General features: G+C 41.8%; 1 protein-coding gene across 2 annotated transcripts in view; it reads left to right on the top strand.

Moving 5' to 3' along the window:
* Window positions 1-5,798: 5,798 nt before the first annotated feature.
* LOC138968754 (platelet binding protein GspB-like) overlaps window positions 5,799-23,050 on the top strand; it is a 60,977-nt gene continuing 43,725 nt past the window's right edge. The window contains exon 1 of one of the 2 annotated variants that reach the window (XM_070341396.1): window positions 5,799-6,514. The gene's annotated coding sequence lies outside the window, so the exon portion shown is untranslated. Of the gene's footprint in view, window positions 6,515-16,184; window positions 17,885-23,050 lie in introns of those variants that run through there. The other variant, XM_070341395.1, reaches the window with a different exon arrangement.

The following is a 23,050-nucleotide window of genomic DNA, read 5'->3' as shown; positions in this document are numbered from 1 at the left end:
GATGACAGTATGCAGAAATGCTGCAGAAAAGACAGTTTTTCTCCAGCATTTCCGTTTTTCTCCAGAATAACTGAATAATGTCATAATCCGCCAAGAGCCAGTACAAAATGCTGCAGAAAAAAATGTAAACAGGTTTTCTGCAGTAAAACAACAGCACCGTTTTACTGCAGCATTCTTGATTTCAATTTTACTGCAGTAAAATGTTTTGCTGCAGAAAAAAACGCTGCTTCGGCGAAAGATGACATTATGCAGAAATGCTGCAGAAAAGAACGGTTTTTCTCCAGCATTTGTCTTTTCTGCAGAATAACTGAATAAAGTCATAATCCGCTAAGGATACACAGTTTCCCCTCATTGGGTTATACACACTGACAACAAATATTTTTTAGTTTCCGAGACAAACGTGACTTATCATTCTACAACTGATTGTGATATGCGTTTATTTGCTTAAAGTTAAAATGCTGATATGGGATTGTTCACCGCAGACCTGGATTAATCTGTTCCACATATCACTATCTATTTAAGTTATAAACTTGTTAACAATAACATACAATAAAACAAAACCGGCACGGTTGGCCTAGTGGTAAGGCGGTCCGCCCCGTGATCGGGAGGTCGTGGGTTCGAACCCCGGCCGGGTCATACCTAAGACTTTAAAATTGGCAATCTAGTGGCTGCTCCGCCTGGCGTACGTCTGGCAGTATGGGGTTAGTGCTAGGACTGGTTGGTCCGGTGTCAGAATAATGTGACTGGGTGAGACTCTTTATCCCTCTTACTTTCCTTGCGCCTATTTAGTGCACTGGTACACACAGAAACATCCTCTATACATAGCTAACAGCCTGCCTGTGTGCCCGATGGAATGACTACATAGTGAAAGCCCCAAGCTGTATGCATTCCGCAAAACCTGTTGATCAAGTGCACGCCTCCCCTTTCCCCTCCCCCTTCCCCTACATCCCCCCCCCCCTTACTAACCCCCCCCCCCCCCCTGTGTCAAGCTCAAAAGAAGACGGACATAATATATCACCTGCGCAAACTTATAAGCTCTTTTCTGTCCTCTCTCAGCAAGTCTATGTTTGCTCAAAAACAGAATACCAAATACTGTGTCCTTTATGACTGTTTGCTCTTTCGTATGACGCTCCAACCACTTCAGCTTTACATTTCTTCGTGTCAGTGAATAGAAGAAGAAGTGATGTGCTCAGTCCAGTGTAGCGATATAATTGAGGTAGGTGCAGATATGAGCACTGGGGGAGAAAACTGAATTAATGAAAGAAGATATTAACCAAAGAAGTAGATTTAATGTGCTCAGTCCGGTGTCGCAATATTATTTAGTAGGTGCAGATATGAGCACTGGGGGAGAAAATTGATTTATGAAAGAAGATATTAACCAAAGAGGTAGATTTAATGTGCTCAGTCCGGTGTCGCGATATTATTTAGGTAGGTGCAGATATGAGCACTGGGGGAGAAAACTGATTTATGAAAGAAGATATTAACCAAAGAGGTAGATTTAATGTGCTCAGTCCGGTGTCGCAATATTATTTAGGTAGGTGCAAATATGAGCACTGGGGGAGAAAATTGATTTATGAAAGAAGATATTAACCAAAGAGGTAGATTTAATGTGCTCAGTCCGGTGTCGCAATATTATTTAGGTAGGTGCAAATATGAGCACTGGGGGAGAAAATTGATTTATGAAAGAAGATATTAACCAAAGAGGTATATTTAATGTGCTCAGTCCGATGTCGCGATATTATTCAGGTAGGTGCAGATATAAGCACTGGGGGAGAAAACTGATTTATGAAAGAAGATATCAACCAAAGAAGTAGATTAATGGAAAACCCATTTGTTTCCTTGCCCTGGCACGGAAGGATCGGAACGTTCATAAATAAAAAGTACCGTGAAATCCCTTGTAGCGCACGTGTGTCTGAACAGAAAGCACGAACTTGCACACACACAAATATCAGAGTAAGCACGTGCGCTAAAATCATAATTATAGCAGCGTTTTGTTGTTGAAAACATGTCCCCGTAGTTTTGGGCCTGTAAATAGCAGCAGGGTTTTTGTATGATCGGTCAGACTGACACACGGATAGACAACTTTGTCAAAAGCGACGGTGATTCAGTTGCGGAACATAACGCATACTGTTTCAAATGTATGAGAGGGGGGGGGGAGGGTTACGAGGATGATGGCTTAATAACAAAGTCAGCAACTGGTAGCCACGACTGACATTAAGCAAGCCAGCATGTCAAATGTGTGACAGAAAATGTGACAACCTCTTGTCAGGTAAATGTAGGCATCATTTCGTGATCACATAAGGCCTAAAAAAAAAATAGGTGTGGTTACGGTAACCCGACCTACCCTATTTTTAGGGGCCGACCCTATAACTTTTTATTACATTTGTCAAAAAAACACAACAAAAAACAAGAAAACGAGTGCAGAAAACGCAATGAAAGCGAAAGCGCCCGAGTCGCACACTTATTTCCCTGTCAAGTAGGTTTAATTTGTACACATTAGAAAACAAGTCGCGTAAGGCGAAAATACAATATTTAGTCAAGTAGCTGTCGAACTCACAGAATGAAACTGAACGCAACGCAACGCAGCAAGACCGTATACTCGTAGCATCGTCACTCCACCGCCCGTGGCAAAGGCAGTGCCCGTGGAATTGACAAGAAGAGCGGGGTATTCGTTGCGCTGAGAAGGATAGCACGCTTTTCTGTACCTCTCTTCGTTTTAACTTTCTGAGCGTGTTTTTAATCCAAACATATCATATCTATATATTTTTGGAATCAGGAACCGACAAGGAATAAGATGAAAGTGTTTTTAAATTGATTTCGAAAACAAAATTTTGATAATAATTTTTATATATTTAATTTTCAGAGCTTGTTTTTAATCCGAATATAACATATTTATATGTTTTTGGAATCAGCAAATAATGGAGAATAAGATAAACGTAAATTTGGATCGTTTTATAAATTTTTATTTTTTTTTACAATTTTCAGATTTTTAATGACCAAAGTCATTAATTAATTTTTAAGCCACCAAGCTGAAATGCAATACCGAACCCCGGGCTTCGTCGAAGATTACTTGACCAAAATTTCAACCAATTTGGTTGAAAAATGAGGGCGTGACAGTGCCGCCTCAACTTTCACGAAAAGCCGGATATGACGTCATCAAAGACATTTATCAAAAAAATGAAAAACACGTTCGGGGATTTCATACCCAGGAACTCTCATGTCAAATTTCATAAAGATCGGTCCAGTAGTTTAGTCTGAATCGCTCTACACACACACACAGACAGACAGACACACACACACATACACACACACACACACACACACACACACACACACACACACACATACACCACGACCCTCGTCTCGATTCCCCCCCCTCTACGTTAAAATATTTAGTCAAAACTTGACTAAATATAAAAAAGTTTAAAAAAAAAAAGTGATTGCCTACCTTCCTACCCTATTTTTTTGGCTATGTTAATACCGTAACCACACCTATTTTTTTTTTTTTTTTTTTGCCTAAGAGGGCGAAGATGGGTATGGTGGGTGTGTGGTTGGGTGGGTAGGGTTGAAGAACAGGGTTGTCAGGATCGAGGGGTATGGTGGGGTAAGTAGGAGAGTAGCCTTTTCAATAGCCGGTATGCGCTACCTTACGTGGGCGCTTTCATGTCATTAACACAAAACGAACCTATCGCACACGCATGCAAGAGGGGGTAATTTTTGAATCGTTTTGACAACATTGAATATGGACGTGGTCTTATGGTAGGACACACAGAGAAGTTGAAGCCAAGAAGGCATAGCCTATAATTTGCTTGGAGATGTAGGCCTAATTTCGTATAAAATGGTAAGGCTGGATTATAGCAAAATGTTAAACTGGAGATGTACGCGCTAAGCTACTTTGAGCGTCTCATTTCTATACATAAATGAATAGATATAGTAACCACACGATCAAATGATCAATAAAATGATCAGTCTATCAGCGAATCAACCAATCGATAAGACAGTAAATTAGAGAAGAAAAGTTGAACCAATGAAGCATTTGTCGCTCAGCCAATCAATCAATCAGTCAATCAATCAACCACTCGACCAACCAATCAATCAATCATTAAACCAATCAAATAACATTTGGACAACAATGGCGACCTGTTTTAATTCGTGCTGTAAATCAAATGGCCACTCTATCTGTCTGTCTTTATCTCTCTCTCTCTCTTCTCTCTCTCTCTCTCTCTCTCTCTCTCTTTCTCTCTTCCTCTCTCCTCTTCTTTCTCTCTCTCTCTCTCTCTTTTTCTCTCTCTCCGAGTCTCTCTCTCTCACACACACACACACACACACACACACATATATACACACGCACACACACACACACACACACACACACACACACACACACACAGATACACACATACACACACACACACGCACACACACACACACATATATATGTATATCTATCTATCTAACTGTATATATGTACGACTTGTGTCTGTGTGTGTGTGTGTGTGTCCGCGATGCCAAGCCAAAGTTCTCGATCGATCTTTTTCAAATTTGGAGGCCATATTCAGCTACATCCCGGACACAACCTCATCGATGAGATATTTCAACACGTGCTCTCAGCGCGCAGCGCTGAACCGATTTTGGTTTTTCTCTGGATCCATTTCCAGTAACTCTTCCTTATCTTCTCCAGTGTTTTCAGCGTTTACCTCCCTTCCTTCGTGTGGCGTTAATCCATATTCCCGTTTCTATTTTTAGAAAGTCACTGTCGACAACGCTCAATCCATATTCCCGTTATACTATTTTTAGAAGGTCACTACTCTTCTCCAGTGTTTTGCGCGTTTATCTCCCTTCCTTCGTGCGGTGCGCCGGCAAAGCCGGCGTACACCAGGCGAAGCCGTGTCCCCGGCGCAGCCGGGTATTTGGTTCGACTTTTTCCCGGCGCAGCCGTAACCGGCGAAGCGGGTATTCATCTAGTATATAGATACATACATACACACTCTCTCTCCCTCTCTCTCTCTCCATTTCTCACACACAAACACACACTCTCTCTCTCTCTTTCTCTCTCTCTCTCCCTCTCTCTTTTTAAATGATTCATATATATCTATATTTATGATGATAAATTTTTAATGCTCCCACGCATTGATTGGTATAAATCTAGTTTATCTTACTGGGGATCGCTTGTGTGGAATTTACTTCCAATGTACTGTAAAACATGTCAAACCCTTTCGTCTTTTAAAAAAAGATGTTCGAAAATATCTTTGTCAAAAATAATTCCCTCCCTACACTTGAAAATCATAACTGTTACTGATGCATCACATCTTAATCATCATTTTATTCATCCATGAACCACGTTATTATAGCTAGTGTTTTTGTTAGTTTTAACCTGATTACAAATTCTTAGTTAATTAGTTATTCGTTTGGCTGTTTAAAACATGTTATATAAATATATATATGTAATGTATAATGTCATGTATGTCTAAAAGGGACAGGTTGGAAGATTAGGCATCGCCTAAAACCTTTATCCCTTTGTATTAAAGTTTTGAATCTGAATCTGAATCTCTCTCTCTCCTTCCCCTACTTCCCTCCCCCTTCACCTTCAACTGAGTCCCAGCCCCATTCCACAACTTCCCCACTTCAAATTCCCATCACCACCTCCCCCTCCACCTCGATATCCCGCCACTCTACCTGGAGACAAACAAAACTTGCTTCGGAGTACCTGAAGCAAAATCAATCAGCCTTTTGTCAAAAGCAGCGGAGGGTGGAAAGCTTGAAAGACGTACTGTCCGACGCACGGCAAGCAAAAGAAAGGAACTAACTTCGACTGCATTGCAATTGATGAATACATTGCTGTGGCTTTGGTGGCGGCTGGGCTGCAGTGAAGAAACATCAACAACACTGAAAACCTGTCAGTCGGTCGAGACATTATGCCACAAGACACTTGTACACAGTGTTCTATTTCTGTTCTTCTCATCATCAGTTTCGATTCATGTGGGAACTTGGCTGCTAAAAGAGACCGCAGTAGCGCTTGATGCATTATTATTGGATTATATTCCGACATCCTGATGCGGTCGCGGTGTGTATACTAATAACATCGCAGAAGGACTGTTTCGACTGCGGTGGGTTGATATACGAATATATCGCACTTTCGCCTCCAATCGTGACGGTGGATATAAGAAGATATCCCACTCTTTGGTCGCAACCTCCCGAGGACAAACGATCGGAACAAGAAAACAAGAACGGACCTGAAGCCACGCATCAGTGATTATGCAGGCTGTTGTCTCAGCCACGGACGATGGGGACAACGGAGGTTAAAGGTTCAGTGAAGCGTAGCAACAGCGTACACCGCAGCGTACACTCGACCGTGTGGGTCGGCTTAAAACTGTGATTTCCACTGTGGTGAACACTGCATACATGTTCACAACTTTCAAGCTGACAAGGAAAGCGTCAACTAGAAGTATGACGCCTGCAGTTTGGACAGAATTTCCTTTTGTTTTCGTGTCCTTGTCTCGGTGATTTTGCACAGGTAAGTCCGTTACGTATACTCCATGTTTAAATTATTACGCCTCGTTGAGTCTTGAAATGATATCTAAACATTGTGTGGCCTTGTGGTACCGTGTCCCTCCCTTGGTTTCTGCTGTTTTCAGGCCATTCTTCTTGGGGTCTAATTGTACAAGAAGAGTTTTCCGAGGCTCCATAAATCAATTCAAAGACACACATACAGACATAGACACAGGCAGACACGCATATATACACACATGCGCAAACATGCACGCGAGCGAGCGCGCACACGAACATAAGAGTTCATAATGAAAGAAGAAGAGCGGGCGGTTATTGTTGTTGTTGTTGTTGTTGTTGTTGTTGTTGTTGTTGTTGTTGTTGTTGTTGTTGCAAACTGAGTACCCATAACATGATATGCGTATCAGTTTTAAGCGTAAGTAAATACATTTTCAGTCACAGGAAAGTAAACGTCGATTTTCTTGTTTGTAGAACAGCGCACAGTGTGCACGTGCACACACACACACACACACACACACACACACACACACACACACACACACACACACACACACACTGTCACACACACCATGGAAGTTAACATGCAGAAAGATTTATCCAAACTTAGCAGGGACGAGCTACGTCGCCACCTTCGGGCAGACAACTGGTGATACTTGGATTCCTTTATGCGTACATTCTTTGCAAGTTCGCACATCGGTTATGAAAACCTTTTCAGTCATTCAATTTTTTGAGACACCAACCTCTTACAACAGCTTTTAGTAACATTGCGAAAACGTCGACATGTATACGCCATTGTTATGATGCGCTGCTACACACAACATGCAGTTCTGAAAACTCTCAACGTTTGATGTATATTTGTTTCCTTTGTGTATACCACTTGGCGAAGCTCTCCATGCCTGGCTCTGTTCGACCGTGTGGGTCTTAAACTGTGATTTCCCGTGCATACGACGACGAGAAAGTTCAGCATAAATTGCGATGTGATGACGAGTTCATTCACCTCAAATAAATTCAAATTCAAATAATTATAACTGATTGCAAGTGTGTTCGATAAGGTTAGAACTGCTTTTTTCATGAGAAGATTTAAATCGTTCTGTAAACCATTTGAGACGCACTGGGGCTTTAAAGGCACGGTCTTTTTTTGTAAAAAAACACAATTCATATGACGATCTCAGATCTGTCGTGGGTTGTATAGGACAAGGCCATCCCTCCACTACGACACACACCAAGAATCAACATCCTGACAGGTTTCTGTGCAGAGTTGGAATGTGTTGATGAATTAGCTACTTTTTCAGATTGGCGCTCTGGGCTTTTCAGAAATTAATTCATTAAAAAAATCCCACTGTACACATAGAACACTCAGGCTGTGGAGCTGTGGTATATGTCCAAGTGGAGGGATGGGCTAATCTCATGTAAAAACCTGGTAAGATAATTATAAGATGGTGAGCCGTCTAGTCTACACTGGGAGGAGTGTGCCTTGAATGAAAAGTTGGGCGGCCGCACGCTCATTGAAGACTGAGTCAAATCGATCGAAATAATTTTCCAAGACGTTTTGGAAAGAGAGAGGATATGACATCTTAAATTGATATGACATGATGATTGTACTCCTGTTATGAGCCTTGAGGCACAGTGATTGTTATCTACTTGTCACATCGTTTTGACAAGGAAATGCTTTAGCATTGTGTTCGACATTGACAACGATCAGTAACTACATCGCTAAGATTTTTGAAGAGTCATTTCAATTTTTGTATTTTGTTCAGGCACATGGCACAGATGTGGTAAAAGTCGCTGATAAAACGACCTAAAAATGTCAGACCACACAATTAGGACACTCCTGTAAAAACAAGCCCGAACATATCGATTCTTGATTATTCAAAGTCAGTCAGCCGTTGCCCACCCGCACCAGTTGTTAAAGAAGTAAATGAGATTATGTCAAAGCTATTTTTGAAAATGTTCACGCAGTTTAATCAGTTTCTCTCTCTCTACCCCTGCCCCCACCAACTCACTCCTAACCTCCACCCCTAACAAGCCCCAACGCGCACACACACACACACACACACACACACGCACAAACATGCACACACACGCACACACACACACACACGCACACACACACACCAACTCACTCCTTCATAATCAACCACCCCTAACAAGCCCCAACGCGCGCGCACACACACACACACACACGCACACACACACGCACACACACACACGCACACACACACACACACACACACCAACTCACTCCTTCATAATCAACCACCCCTAACAAGCCCCAACGCGCGCACACACACACACACACACACACACAGACACACACACACACACACATACACACACACACACGTACACACACACACACACGCACACACACACACACACACACACCGGCACACACACACACACACACACACACACACACACACACAGAGTATTTTCTGCTGCCTGTATGCGAGAAGGGTAAACGTTCTGTACAGACGGAGTACAAAATTGTAGAACAGTGAGCGAATAAAAGCACCATCACAATTGATGTCAACATTTTTTTTTCTCCGAAGGGTGTGTCTGGCTTGTTCAGAACAAACATGTCACACTGAAAACATTCCGTTTATCTCAGATACAGACAGAGGTACTACTGATACGTAAATATACAGCGGATTGTGGAATGTTCGTAGGCTTGCTCGTTTAGTGTTTGCGTTACTGTTCGTGTTATGTGTGCTGCTTGTTAGCAGTTTGTCGCGCGCGCGTGTGTGTGTGTGTGTGTGTGTGTGTGTGTTTATATCTCTCTTTTCTCTCTCTACCTCCCTATCTCTATCACACACTCTCTCTCTCTCTCTCTCTCTCTCTCTCTCTCTCTCTCTCTCGCGCGCGCTCTCTCTCTCTCCCTCTCTCTTCACGCTTTCACCGGTGTGAGAAAGTGGAATATGAAAGAGAATGATTTTTTCTATGTTGACTTTTTCACAATCGTAAAGCTTAGACGATGTCACGTCCGCCCTATTTATGGTTTACCCGCCCCAGGCATTTGTGCTACTGGTTTCGTTACGTCATGTTAAATGTTTAATAGGGTTAAATACTGTTTATATTTCATCCCTCGATTAGGAAGGTTTCCGCCAGTCATCTCTCTTTGAGGTTTTGGGTGCTTACAGAGTACCGTGCCCCTTGCGGGGGCATCAAACATCGAGGTCACAAGCAGGGTCAAGGGGAAGGTCGGCTGGGCGGACAGGAGTATGCATGAAATGTATGGTATTTTATTTAAGACCCTCATATATGCCAGTGCTATTTACCGATGTTCCGTGAATATTGAATTTTGATGGTGTTTATATAAAAACAATCTTTTTTCAATCAAAACAAAATTAAGCCTATCGTTTGGCCCGAGAAGTTGCGGCTAAGAAAGCCAAAAAAAGTTCAGGCATTCTAAAGCTGTTATTAACTTATCTGTCAGTGTAATCACATTAATTTGACGCATAAGTACTAGAACTGTTATGAAAAGATTATTTAATTTAAGATTCTAGATCGTTAGAGATTTTGCTATCCAAAGCACTTTCAATGAAAGTCTGTGCGGTGGAGAGAGAGAGAGAGAGACACACACACACACAGACAGAGTGACAGACACACAGACAGACAGACAGATAAACAGACAGACAGAGAGACAGACAGACCGAGAGAGGCAGAGGGAGCATGATGAATAGAGATAGACAGGAAGACATTTGATGACAAATAGCAAATAAGAGGGGTACAAGGAGAGAGGTAAGAGAGAGATACAGTAAAAGAAACATAGAGAAAGAGAGAGAGACAGAGAGAGAGAGACAGAGAGACAGAGAGAGAGAGACACAGAGAGAGACAGAGATAGACAGAGAGGGGTGGTGGTATTAAAGTGAGAGAGAGAGAAAGAGACAGAGAAAAAGAGTGAGAGAGAGAGACAGAGACCGGGAGAGAGAGACAGAGAGAGAGAGTGAGAGAGAAAGAGACACAGAGAGAGGGTGGTATTAAAGAAAGATGAGAGAGAGAGAGAGAGCGAAAGAGAGAAAGAGGGTGGCATTAAAGAGAGAGAGACAGACAGACCGACAGACAGATAGACAGACAGACAGAGAGACAGAAAGAGAGAGAGAGGGATGGTATTTAAGAGAGAGAGGGAGAGGGGGGCAGACAGACAGACAGACAGAGAGAGACAGAGAGAAAGAGTGAGAGAGGGGTGGTATTTAGGAGAGAGAGAGAGAGAGAGAGAGAGAGAGAGAGAGAGAGAGAGAGAAAGAGAGAGGGAAAGAGAGAGAGAGAGGGAAAGAGAGGGGGGGAAGAGATAGAGAGACAGAAATTCACACAGCTGTCAATTTTTGATTGACACAGATTACTAACTTCACTGAAAGGCGCGCGTTTTGATTAGCGAATGATAACACAATTACCTGCAATCACACATTAGCCATGCTTTAAAATGGAATGATGATTACTCTAGCGTGTTATAGATTTAATGTCTTGGCAGCTACCGTACAGCCTTCACATCTTGGTGGGTTGCCATTAAAGTTGTTGCCGTTAAGTGCAAATTAATGTAAGCTTACATACACACTTGCAGTGTTTATGACTATGGATTAGGTATAGGCACGAGACAGCGGTCGTCACACGAACATTCCCCAAAGTATGTATTTTTCCTTCCAATTTTGATGTTTACCAAGTGTGTGTGTGTGTGTGTGTGTGTGTGTGTGTGTGTGTGTGTGTGTGTGTGTGTGTGTGTGTGGCAAACACTTATCAAAAGGTACATCAACTATAGTTTACAGTTATCTAAACAATGCAAACGATTGCACTCATTTGAACAAAATGATTGAAACTTACAATAGTACGAACAGTTCTAAGAGTTTCAAAAATGAGATTTCTGTGGGGAAAAAGTCAATCAGTGCGTTGGTACCAACCCGGTTACCACCCTTCCCATGTAAACGAACACGAAGAAAATCACAAATCAGTTTGGCTTTTACATGACATAATATGCCAATAATGAACAACAATGAACAATCGGTACATTAGCTCCAGAATGTGTTAATAGAGACACACCCCTGACAGGTGATTCAAACATTTCCATATTTGAAAATAGTGCTATTTTTGTTGTTGTCCAAAGCTATATTAAAAAATCAAACCGCTTTGGGACACCTTAGTTCGATGTTTGTTTGTTTTTTTAAATATATTACTTGGGGCCCATCTACTTTTTGATATTTTGTTGTGTTTTTCGTTCTCGTTTTGTATTTGTTTTCGTTTTTGGTATTGACACAGATTGTGTTCGATAATTGAAACAAAGTTTTCCTTGTTGTTTTTCTCTTCTTTTTTTTTCTTTTCTTTTTTCAAAAAATGTGTCGCATTGATCATATTCTGCCATGAAATTTCAGGCATGTTTATGTGAGCACTTATCATAAGTTTTAAACTTGTTGTGCTCCTTTTTAATGATGTTGTTATATTATCATGTGTCTGTTTACGAATAAAATACTGTTTAAACCAATAATGAACACATTGGCTGCTGCCTGTGCATTGTGGGAGTTATTGGGCGCCTGTAGCGGTGTTTGATCAAGGGTGTATGAACTATTTTTTTTATAATTACGATTCGGTTTATTTTCTGCACGCTCGCATAGGTGTGAAGATGTGTCTGTGTTTGGTGTGAATGGACGCGACTTACAGGAGTGTGGCCCTTTGTAACCAAACATTCTTCGTGTGGGTACATTCAGTTATTCTTGTGTGTGTTATTTCAAGGCGTGGTTTTGTCTTCGTTTTGGTTAACCCGATTGGATGCACTGACCGTCGGCATTTTGTCGTAGCAGTGTTCGTGTGGTAATTTCTGTGGAAGGCTGTGTGGTACAGTACGTGTGTATAGTCCTGTGATTCCTTTGGATGTTGATATTTGATGGTGTTTATGTTCTGGGAGATGCCCGCTGTCGTTGTAACAGAGGTAGGTGTGAAAATATTATTATGAGATGCTGTGTACTTTTTTTTCGCGTGGTTGTGTGTGTGTGTGCGTGTGTGTGTGAGCGTGTGTGTGTGTGTGAGTGTGTGTGTGTGTGTCAGTGTGTGTGTGTGTGTCATTGTGTGTGTGTGTGTGAGTGTGTGTGTGAATGTGTGTGTGTGTGTGTGTGTCTGTCTGTCTGTCTGTCTATCTATCTGTCGGTCGATCTGTCTGTTAGTCTGTCGGTGTGACTGTCTGTGTCAGTAAATCGTGTTCCTAAGCAGGCACAGAGTAAAAAGCATGAGGATACATTGGTCACATACTTACAAAAACAGCCGAAAAAGAACCACTAACGCTTCTTCTCCAAAAGTCTCATACACTCGCTTTTACTGGCATAGATTTCTTCATTCTAATCGATTCACATGAAGCCATGCGGATCGTTGCCTTTGCTATCTCCATGCATAAGTAATAGGTTGTCTATATCGGTGTTCCCCTCTTTGGTGGATTTATTGGGTTAACTCCATGTGCGGTGCGGTTTGTATTCGTCTGTCTTGCTGTTCGTCGGTCGGACAGTCTATGTGTCTGCTAGCCAGTCAGTAATTTTATATGCAAATGAAATGTGAGGTATGTATTCAATTATAGAGATAACATCCCTTTTAAAAGTGTAAACAATTGTTTGGACAGCTTTTGCTCACTTCAACGTCGTTTTGTGAGACAAATAATACAAACTCTGTCTCTGTCTGTCTGTCTGCCTTTCTGTCTGTCTGCCTCTCTCTCTCTCTCTCTCTCTCTCTCTCTCTCTCTCTCTCTCACACACACACACACACACCACAACACAACACAACAACACAAGTATGTACTTTTATCACAGCATATTAATTAAACCTAACATGTTGGTGTTCCTGCACGTTATCTGCTCTTTCTCAGCTCCTCTTTACGGAATTTACCTTCACAATGTCTATAGCTCTTTTCCAAAAGATAAACTTTTACAGGTTCCTCCTTGTAGTTTTTCGCGCACACGCTGTACCTGTCATCCATTGCAGTTTTATTTCCAGCCGGCGTCAACAACGATGTGTTTGTTCCCAGGTCTTCTTTATTTTGCGGTTTAGAATAGAATTTGCATGCACGATTCATGCCTTCTAGTTTCTTTAAAGGTGCATTGTTTTTCTCACATGACTGTCCTGATTACTCCTTGTGTATGGGCGGGGATGTAGCTCAGTCGGTAGCGCGCTGGATTTGTATCCAGTTGGCCGCTGTCAGCGTGAGTTCGTCCCCACATTCGGCGAGAGATTTATTTCTCAGAGTCAACTTTGTGTGCAGACTCTCCTCGGTGTCCGAACACCCCCGTGTGTACACGCAAGCACAAGACCAAGTGCTCACGAAAAAGATCCTGTAATCCACGTCAGAGTTCGGTGGGTTATAGAAACACGAAAATACCCAGCATGCTTCCTCCGAAAACGGCGTATGGCTGTCTAAATGGCGGGGTAAAAACGGTCATACACGTAAAAGCCGTGGGAGTTTCAGCCCATGAACGAACAAACAAACAAACTCCTTATGTATGTACACTGTGCAACAACAGGGTGTCTAAAAAAAAAAGTACCCGATTTTCTTCAATACTACAGACAAGTCAGTAACTTTATTAAAATCATTTGCGTGATATTGTAGTCAGTTCATAGAAGTTTTGTCCCCAGTTCACAGCTTTCAGTTGAGATCGTCTGTTTCTTCACACCACGTGATCAATGTAGCCATCCCGTTTTCCCATGACAGACTGCATCCTCATTGCCATATTGTTCATTACATTGGGTAATGTTTCCTGTGTGATGTTCTGGATTTCTCTGAGAATGTTTGCCTTCAGTTGTTGTAGGTTTCTTGGTCTGGGGTCATGGCGATCTTAACAACAGGCCTAGTCATCGTGCGGCTGGGGCCTCTGACTGGGGGCCTACTGTTTCAGTGCTGCTAAACATCAGTATTGTGTTAATTGACAAACCGTGTGGAATGTAAAGTTATGCTCAACTGTTTATCAGGGCAGAAAAACTGTTGGTTTATTCAGTGCCTGTCTGGAGTACTTTGGGTGTTTAATTCTTACTTCGTATGTTTTATTGTTCTTATTTTTGCTTTTTTAAGGCTGTTGTCATATGTTGTTTTGGTTGTTTTAAGAGCAAATGAACCACGCTTTTCCATATATATTGTAATTAATTGTATGGACAATAAACGATCTTATGTCTTATGTCTTGTCTTAGTAGTAAAGAACGCTATGTCTGGGGTACATTTGTATTAGCGTATTAGCTTACATATTAGTTTTTCCATTTCTCGGTACTGATGTTTCAATGTCTTTTGGGGTACTTTTTTTTTATAGACAACTTATATAATTATGTATTGCGACACTTTTCGTACCTCAACTAAAGAGACACGCCTGTGTTATTTTATTGACCCTTTTCTATGTCGTATAAGGCGGTTGACTTGGCACATTTTTCAAATTGATAAAAGTTCAATAAAAAAAAAATAAAAACACGGCTATGAACTTAACATTTTCGGCACAGAATATGTCTAATGTTGTCGTTTTTTAACACAGTGGCACCTGCTATTAAAAAGTACATTTTATTATACAGCGCTGATAAATTCCATCATTGCCCACAAGCTGTACAAATAATTCCCGAACCCGACGCTGTCTGTGAAAGAATCGTAAGTAAACCTGCACGTTTGTTTGAATATGACGCAGTAAGAACCGCAATTGAAAACGCAGTCAAAAAAACGAGAGAAACAAGAGAATTGTAATTCTTTTTAATACTGAAGTTTTATGAAACCACGGCAGAGTGGTACTGTTTTAACCCAAAATACAGTAACAGAACCTTTTGCAGTAAGATTTTGGAAAAGTTAATTTGTTCTTCGAACTTGTACATAAACACTGGACCTTAGTAATCGATTAATAACAGAAACTAAGACTGTTGCATCGGAAACATTTTCATAATAATATATACCGCTAAATACAGAATCGTTTAAGAACAAAACGTCTGTGCCTCAGCACCAATAGCTAGCGTTATGAAATTTTCAAAATGTGCCATGGCGTACTGCCTCAAATAACAGGAAAATGTTTCATGTTTTAATTTCTTATCTTTTATTTTTACCAGCGACTGCGATTTCTGTCACGTTATAAAATTGCATGAGGCAGTGATGTGTGTGTGCGTGTGCGTGTGTGTGCGCGTGCGTGCGCGTGTGCGTGTGTGCGTGTGTGTGTGTGTGTGTGTGTGTGTGTGTGTGTGTGTGTGTGTGTGTGTGTGTGTGTGTGTGACTTGAGGCGAGGAAGCTTTGAGTGTATACTGCTAGTTTTAGTGAATGTATTTTTAAACTTATGCTGTCCAGTGTTGTTTTTAGATCAATGTTGTTGATCAGTTTGTATAAATGATGCGGGTGCTGGTGTATATGGCTGGATTGAAATTTGTCTTAACCGCAATGTCATCACAAATTCCCAACCTTGGGCAATTAAAGATTCTGTATTCTGTATTCTAAAATCCTGGAATAATCTGTTGCATTCAGTTCAAATATCTGTAAAGGAACTTCCTTCGCCTGAAGGCCTTCCTGTATTATACATACGCGAGAGAGACCACCCATGACATAGGTAAACCATACATTCACACGTTGGTAAATCATGTAAATGAGGTCGTGTCAAACTAGTCTGGCAGGGACCTAATTTTTCACTGCTCATGATGACAAAGTCACCGAGACAAACGTCAATCTAGGAAAATGTTTGCGCTTGATGTATCCCTGGAAGAATTTTAAGAACTTACACGTGACGCTATACTTTCTAGAGTGACGTCTTTTTCCTTTGACGTCAAGTGTTCACACGCGGCTTTGGAAAAGGTCGAGGTTCCATAAGACGCGTCTTCAATTTGGGCGCCTCGACTGTGGGACGTTTCGAGCAAATTACATGCTATTAGGCCTAAAAAAAAATAGGTGTGGTTACGGTAACCCGACCTACCCTATTTTTAGGGGCCGACCCTATAACTTTTTATTACATTTGTCAAAAAACAAAACAAAAAAACAAGAAAACAAGAGCAGAAAACGCAATGAAAGCGAAAGCGCCCGAGTCGCACACTTATTTCCCTGTCAAGTAGGTTTGATTTGTACACATTAGAAAAAAAAATAAAATAAAAAAAAAAGTGATTGCCTACCTTCCTTCCCTATTTGTTTTGGCTATGTTACCGTAACCACACCTATTTAATTTTTTTTGCCTTACAGTATGTCACACGCTTTCCTTCTTTCCCACTACTAAAGCAAACGTGTGCAAGATTGTATGTTACACGCTTTGGAGCATGTGCAAGAACGGATTCAAACTCGAAATCGTCCCTCTAAACGCCCCAAAATGCACACACGATCGACTTTTATTTCTCCTGCTGTTATCGTTTCTTCTCTTTACACATTCTTCAACGCTGAGGAATACTCAGAACGGCATCCCAGACGACAGTACTGTTTAACGTTTCCATACGCGAATTTAGCTGCCCTTGGAAAGTGGCTCGCTCAGGAGGCCTGTTAGTCTGAAACTAGAAGGACAGAGTTCTGAACATAGATGACAAAGACCCCGAAAAGAACAAACATTTCGCGGATGCAGACACAGAAAGACGTCATGAAGAATGCGATGCTTCAAAAGATACAGACTGTGACGATGACTGTGACGTCATTCACATAATATACCGAGACGTCATTCATAGTTGTTCGTTCACTTCCGTCAAAAAGTAGATCTCTACACAATGGCTGCTCCTGTATTTAGGTTTGTCAAGCTTGAGTACGCAAAACGTGTTTGTTCTCTTCTCTGTTGAAGCTGTGAGACATAAATGCTATTCCGACTTGGTCGTGTGACAGAGTTTTCTTCCACACTCGATTAGCTTCGTTAGACAATCAACGTAATCTCGTGTGGAAAAAAACGTCTGTCACACGACCAAGTCTGAATAGCAGGTAATGTTATAGGATAAACAAAATACTTCATGGCTTGCTGTGTCGTACGAGCCGATTTACACTTGTTGCTTTTTCAAATAGTTTATTATTCTCCATATTCTCTTCATTCCACAATGACGACCTGTCTATGTCTAAAAAATGTAGTCGGTCCCTTGGGTGATCGTTATAGACAGGTTCAAGTGTATCTTTAACCCAACATAGTCCACAGTGGCGCACTTGTTCCCTGTTCTGCTCCCTCTGTCCAGGTCAGGTAATAGAAGTCAAAGAGATGGAGATGCGTGCCCCCGCTGCGTTTGGGGGGATCATAGAGTAAAATGCTTGTCCTCTTTTTTTTCTGCCTTTTGCACGGGTCTGCCATCTTCTTCGTAAACAGTGGCTTTTCTTTTCGAACGCTCGACGAAGGAGGAGGTGTGTTTGTGTGACTGTTGCGTATTATCGTCACCTGTGGACGTTTTGACCTACTGTTGTTCTGTCCGAAGGCGCTGAGGGTTTTATGATGGGGAAGACTGATTGCAGGTAAGGAAAGTGATTGTTTTGTGTGACGTGAAGGTAGTGTGAGTGAGAAGGGGTGTGGGGGCGAAGGTATGGTAGGGTCTATCAGAGAGAGAGAGAGAGAGAGAGAGAGAGAGAGAGAGAGAGAGAGAGAGAGAGAGAGAGAGAGAGAGAGAGAGAAGGCGTGCAATCTATGTTCTTTATTGATGGTTTGACAATGTTTACTGGTGTGTATATATACCAAATAATACGAATAACACTTCAAACGCACTAATTTTTTAGCACTAGAATGAAAACAAAATTGGAATTTTCTTTTTCCTTTATGTCGTAACCCCAACAAAACGTTCAAAGGAATGTACACTTGCAAATGGAATTCGTTCAGCCATTGATTTACCTCATTTTGATGGCGGGGGATTGGCTAAGAGTGTTCATGCATGCCTGCACAAAGAAGGCAATGGGACATAACATGTTTGCACTTTTCCTATTTACGTCGGCAAAATGCACAAAATCCTTAATGTGAGTTTATGCTCTTGCATGTACTAAAACTGTCTTTACACCCCCGGTATAGGGGTGTGTATAGCATTCGGTCGATGTGTTTGTTTGTTTGTGTGTTTGTGTTCGCATATAGATCTCAAGAATGAACGGACCGATCGTCACCAAACTTGGTGAACAGGTTCTATACATTCCTGAGACGGTCCTTACAAAAATTGGGACCAGTTAGGGAGTTATTGGTGGATTAAGATTCTACAAGGACTAGTCTTATAGAGGGACATATTAATGGTCAAAGGGAAATAACCTTCTCAGTTGGTGGCAGTGAGAATGGTAAGGACGGGGGTGTTTTTCCTACCTCGGAGGAATTTCTTGTTACTTTTGTATGCCTTTGAATTTAAAGTTTTGCTTGTTTTTGTTTCGTTGCAGTGTTCTTTGCTTTTCGACTTTTGACACTGTGATAGTTTTGCTCCCCCTTTTTCAAAGTTTGCGATGTGGACAGTGCTGTTTATGTTTATTCTTCTTCTAAGTTCGTGGACTGCAACTCCAAAGTACACTCGTTGTTGTTGTTGTTGTTTTCTTCTTTTTTTCTTTATTGTGTGTGGTACAGGTGGGCTATTTTGTACATGACCGCCCCCCCCCTCCTCCCCATACTTTAGACAGTCCTCCTTTGTCGGCAGGAGGCAGGAGGGCCCGGGGTATAGGCTATGAATAATGTCTACCTCAACTCTACCGGTGTGTAATTGTCCGTTGCTCTAGGTCAGTAGGTGTCAGTCCATTCGTTTCCTCCTCGTTTAACAGGAAAGAGACCTCCTTGTGCCGTACGGGTCTCCAAGCTCTTGTTGTTGCATACCCCACCGTACTTTTTTGAGCCATCAGAGAAGAAAGAAAGCTTTGTTGAGGAGCATAACCTGTTTCCGTCCGTACATGAAACCAGTCGTGCGAGACAGCGTCGGACATGTATGTGTGTGTGTGTGTGTGTGTGGTTGGGTGCTTGTGTGTGTGTGTGTGTGTGTGTGTGTGTGTGCGTGCGGGCGGGCGTGCGTGCATGCGTGTGTGTGTGTGTGTATGTGTATGGAAATACGTGCATGAATGCACGCGCGTGTGTGCGTGTCTGTGCGTGCTTGCGACAGCATGCCTACGTTCGTACGTATGTGTGTGTATATCTTTGAGTGTGTGTTTCCAGCTGAATGACTTTGACGGTGTACGTACGGACGAATAACGCGTATGAATTATCATTGCGCGTCGTCGCAGCAGGCAGACCAAAGACGGCCATTTTATTGCCCAAATAAAATGTGTAGCCTAGTGGGCAATAAACGATGGCCTCAGAGGCTGCAGGTGACTTTTCACATACTTGTTAAATGATCTGATGGTATAGAAGGTTAAGTGGTTTACAGAGTAATACATACACATACGTATGCACGTACACTCTCTTGTGGCTACATACGCACTTGCCTGCACACACGAACGCACGTACACACGCACACAAGCGCATGATCGCACGCACTGTCACACACACACGTGCCCTGCGCAAGCACACACACTCACAAACACACACACACACACACACACTCACACACACTCACACACACACACACACACACACACACACACACACACACACACACACACACACTCACACACACACACACACACACACATAAACACACACACACACACACACCACACACACACACTCAGAGAGAGACGGAATCACGCATGCACACACTGTGACGCGCATGATTGCACACATATCCCGCCCCCTTGTCGGATGTCATAATTATTGTCAGTCGTGCCTTTTTCGGTGTTTTTTTTCAATTCGTGTATTGTCTGTTTGAGGGGAGCATATTGTTTTTTGTACGAAACGAGGCCGCATGCAGAAAGCAGAAGACGAAATGCTGCCTGTAGACCGGCTTATCTTTAAATAATGTATTTTTAATATCCTTACATGATTGCGCAGATGGTTGGGACTCGCTTGTGTTGATTAGCAAGATCGAATCTTGCCATGCGCTAACTATCGAAATTTGCTCTTGACAAGTATCTCAAAAAATGTCGATAGCTTTTGGATAATCATGCAGAACGTGCTGAAAATTAATGGTAAGTGATGCAAAATATTTGGAGAAATATGAAAGTTCGCTAGTAAGGGGAAAACACAAGTTTATGCAAGAATGTAATGATTACAAGGGTGATTAGGTGCATCGTTCCATATGAATGCACACAGGTACATGTACATATCTCTATCTATTCTGAGGCACGCCGTGCAACACTGAACTCAAGAGAAAGGATCCACAATGAGTCTTGAATTATTGCAGTATTCTAGCAAATCCATGTTCGATGTTCCAAGCTGGTAGAAAGAAGTGACCAGGAATGTCATCGAGAATGAAAATTTGCCTTGATATGAGGGAGGTGATGGGAGTAATATTTCGAGAATACCGAGATGGGAGCAGTAATATGACTTACAAGTACGGGGAAAAAACCCACCATAAGAAGTTTTTGACACGTTTACTAATAGACAAAACAAAACATTCGATCACCAGAATGACCTCTATTTGCTTATCTTATAAAACGTGGACGAACAAGGTAAACAACTGACACATTTTAATGAATGGTATTGATCACTTAGCTTCGGATGTTGTGTTTTTGATGATGGCAGCGGGCAAACCAATGAATTGCAAATGCAAATTATAACAAATTGACAGTTCCTTTCAGCTTGAAATCAAAATTTGCCAATTCAAATCAGAACAAGTTGACCGTTCATTAAAGCTGTAACTCCCAATTAGATTTGCAGTGAATTGGGGGAATTACAACAACAACAACAAACAAAAATAAAAACACACAAAATCACACACACAGAATAAGTTGACATTTCATTTCAGCTGTAACTCACAAGTTTGCTTCATATTCCTAAAGACACATTCAACCGATCTCTGTCAAAAACGTCATTGTATGTCTATTCCTGGCAATGCTATTCAGTTAACTATTACTCCTGACTCCTGTCAAATCTCATCAACATTCATATTCAAACAAATCGCCATGACATTGCCACAGCAGCTGTGTTTACAAGACAGTCACACTCCTCCTATTAACGATCAACAAAATATAACTCATTGACTATAAGAGCATACGACAACGCACTTGACATATCAAGTCATCATTAGCATTTTATGCCATGAGATAGATATTGAATATAAGACAGACACACTCCAGTTAACGATCAACAAAATATAACTCATTGACGATAACAGCCTACGACAACGCACTTGACATATAAAGTCATCATTAACATTGTATGCAATGAGGTAAATATTGATTTGTCAAAGCTTGACGCCGTGTGACTACGCTGTTGTGGTTGTTGTTGCTGTGTGTGACCCCTGTACCCTCCGGAGTAACAAACGTTGTTCGACGTTCGATCCCCCAATTGACGACATCGTCAATCACGCTGCAGTCACAACATGCACAGTGGAACCACCATTGTACGACCTTAAATCAAATCTTTACACACAAAAAAACATGTCTTAAAATGGAGATTAATTAATTAATAAATAAATGTACTGCCATGAACAGAAAATCTACAAAGACAAGGTCTTAAAAACGGGTTGGGCTGGTGGTCTTAAATTGGGGGTCTTGAAGACGGATGGGGGGGGGGGTGGGGGGGTGGGGGGGGGGTATCCACTGTTGCTACGGAGGCTACACTTGGCTGAACTTTGTAGCTCTGCTTGTGGCGTGTCTCGGCAGTCAATGGCAGCAACAAACTAAGTCGGTGCTATCTTTGATGTGGGTGCTATAATGGGGTGGGGGTTTGAAACGGGCTGGGTAGTGATTCGGTTGTTTTTGAGAATATTGGGTATAGTGAGAAGAGGTGTGTGTGTGTGTGTGTGTGTGTGTGTGTGTGTGTGTGTGTGTGTGTGTGTGTGTGTGTGTGTGTGTGTGTGTGTGTGTGTTTGCCGAGTGTGTGTGTGTGTGTGTGTGTGTGTGTTTGTGTGTGTGTGTGCGTGTGCGCGCGCGTTGGGGCATGCTGAGGGTGGTGAAAGGTGGGGTTTGGGAGTGAGTGGTCGGGGGCAGGGATAAACAGAAAAACTGATCAGTCTGCGGGAATATGTGTAAATCTTTGCTTAAAGATAATCTCATTTACTCTTTGACAACTAGCGGGTATGGGCTGCGGCTGACTGACTTTGAATAACCAAAAATCGATATGTTTTGGCTTGTTGCTACAGGAGTGTCCTAATCGTGAGGTCAGGTCGGAATATTCCTGCAGACGTGTTATTGACGTGTATCATGAATGTAAGGCGTTGCACCAGAACGTAAGAGTAAAAGCTTTCTGCGGCACTCGTTAAATAATTTAGCTCTATGTACAGTCCTACAGGCAGACAACAAGTTTGTTTATATGTATTTCTTTTATTGATTAAACAGGCACACTGCTCATGCAGAGTCTTCCAAAAAAAAACACTCCCACTCCTCCTTGCTTGCCCCCCAAACCCCCACCCCCCCCCCCAAAAAAAAAAAAAAAAAAAAAAAAAACCCCAGATTTTCAAGTTCCTTCTTTATTTCGATTGTGAAATGTTTGATACACAAATTCAATAACTAAATACTCGTCATGGTGTTAATGCACCGACACAGTTGCACTATTAAATGCCGCCAAAGGCATTACAATCACACCTTCTATTCTGTGTTATAGGCTGAAACGCCTTTTAATGATTTTTG

Source organism: Littorina saxatilis, linkage group LG6, assembly GCF_037325665.1.
Source record: "Littorina saxatilis isolate snail1 linkage group LG6, US_GU_Lsax_2.0, whole genome shotgun sequence".
NCBI classification, from domain to species: domain Eukaryota; kingdom Metazoa; phylum Mollusca; class Gastropoda; order Littorinimorpha; family Littorinidae; genus Littorina; species Littorina saxatilis.
This window is presented reverse-complemented; position numbering and strand designations above follow the sequence as displayed.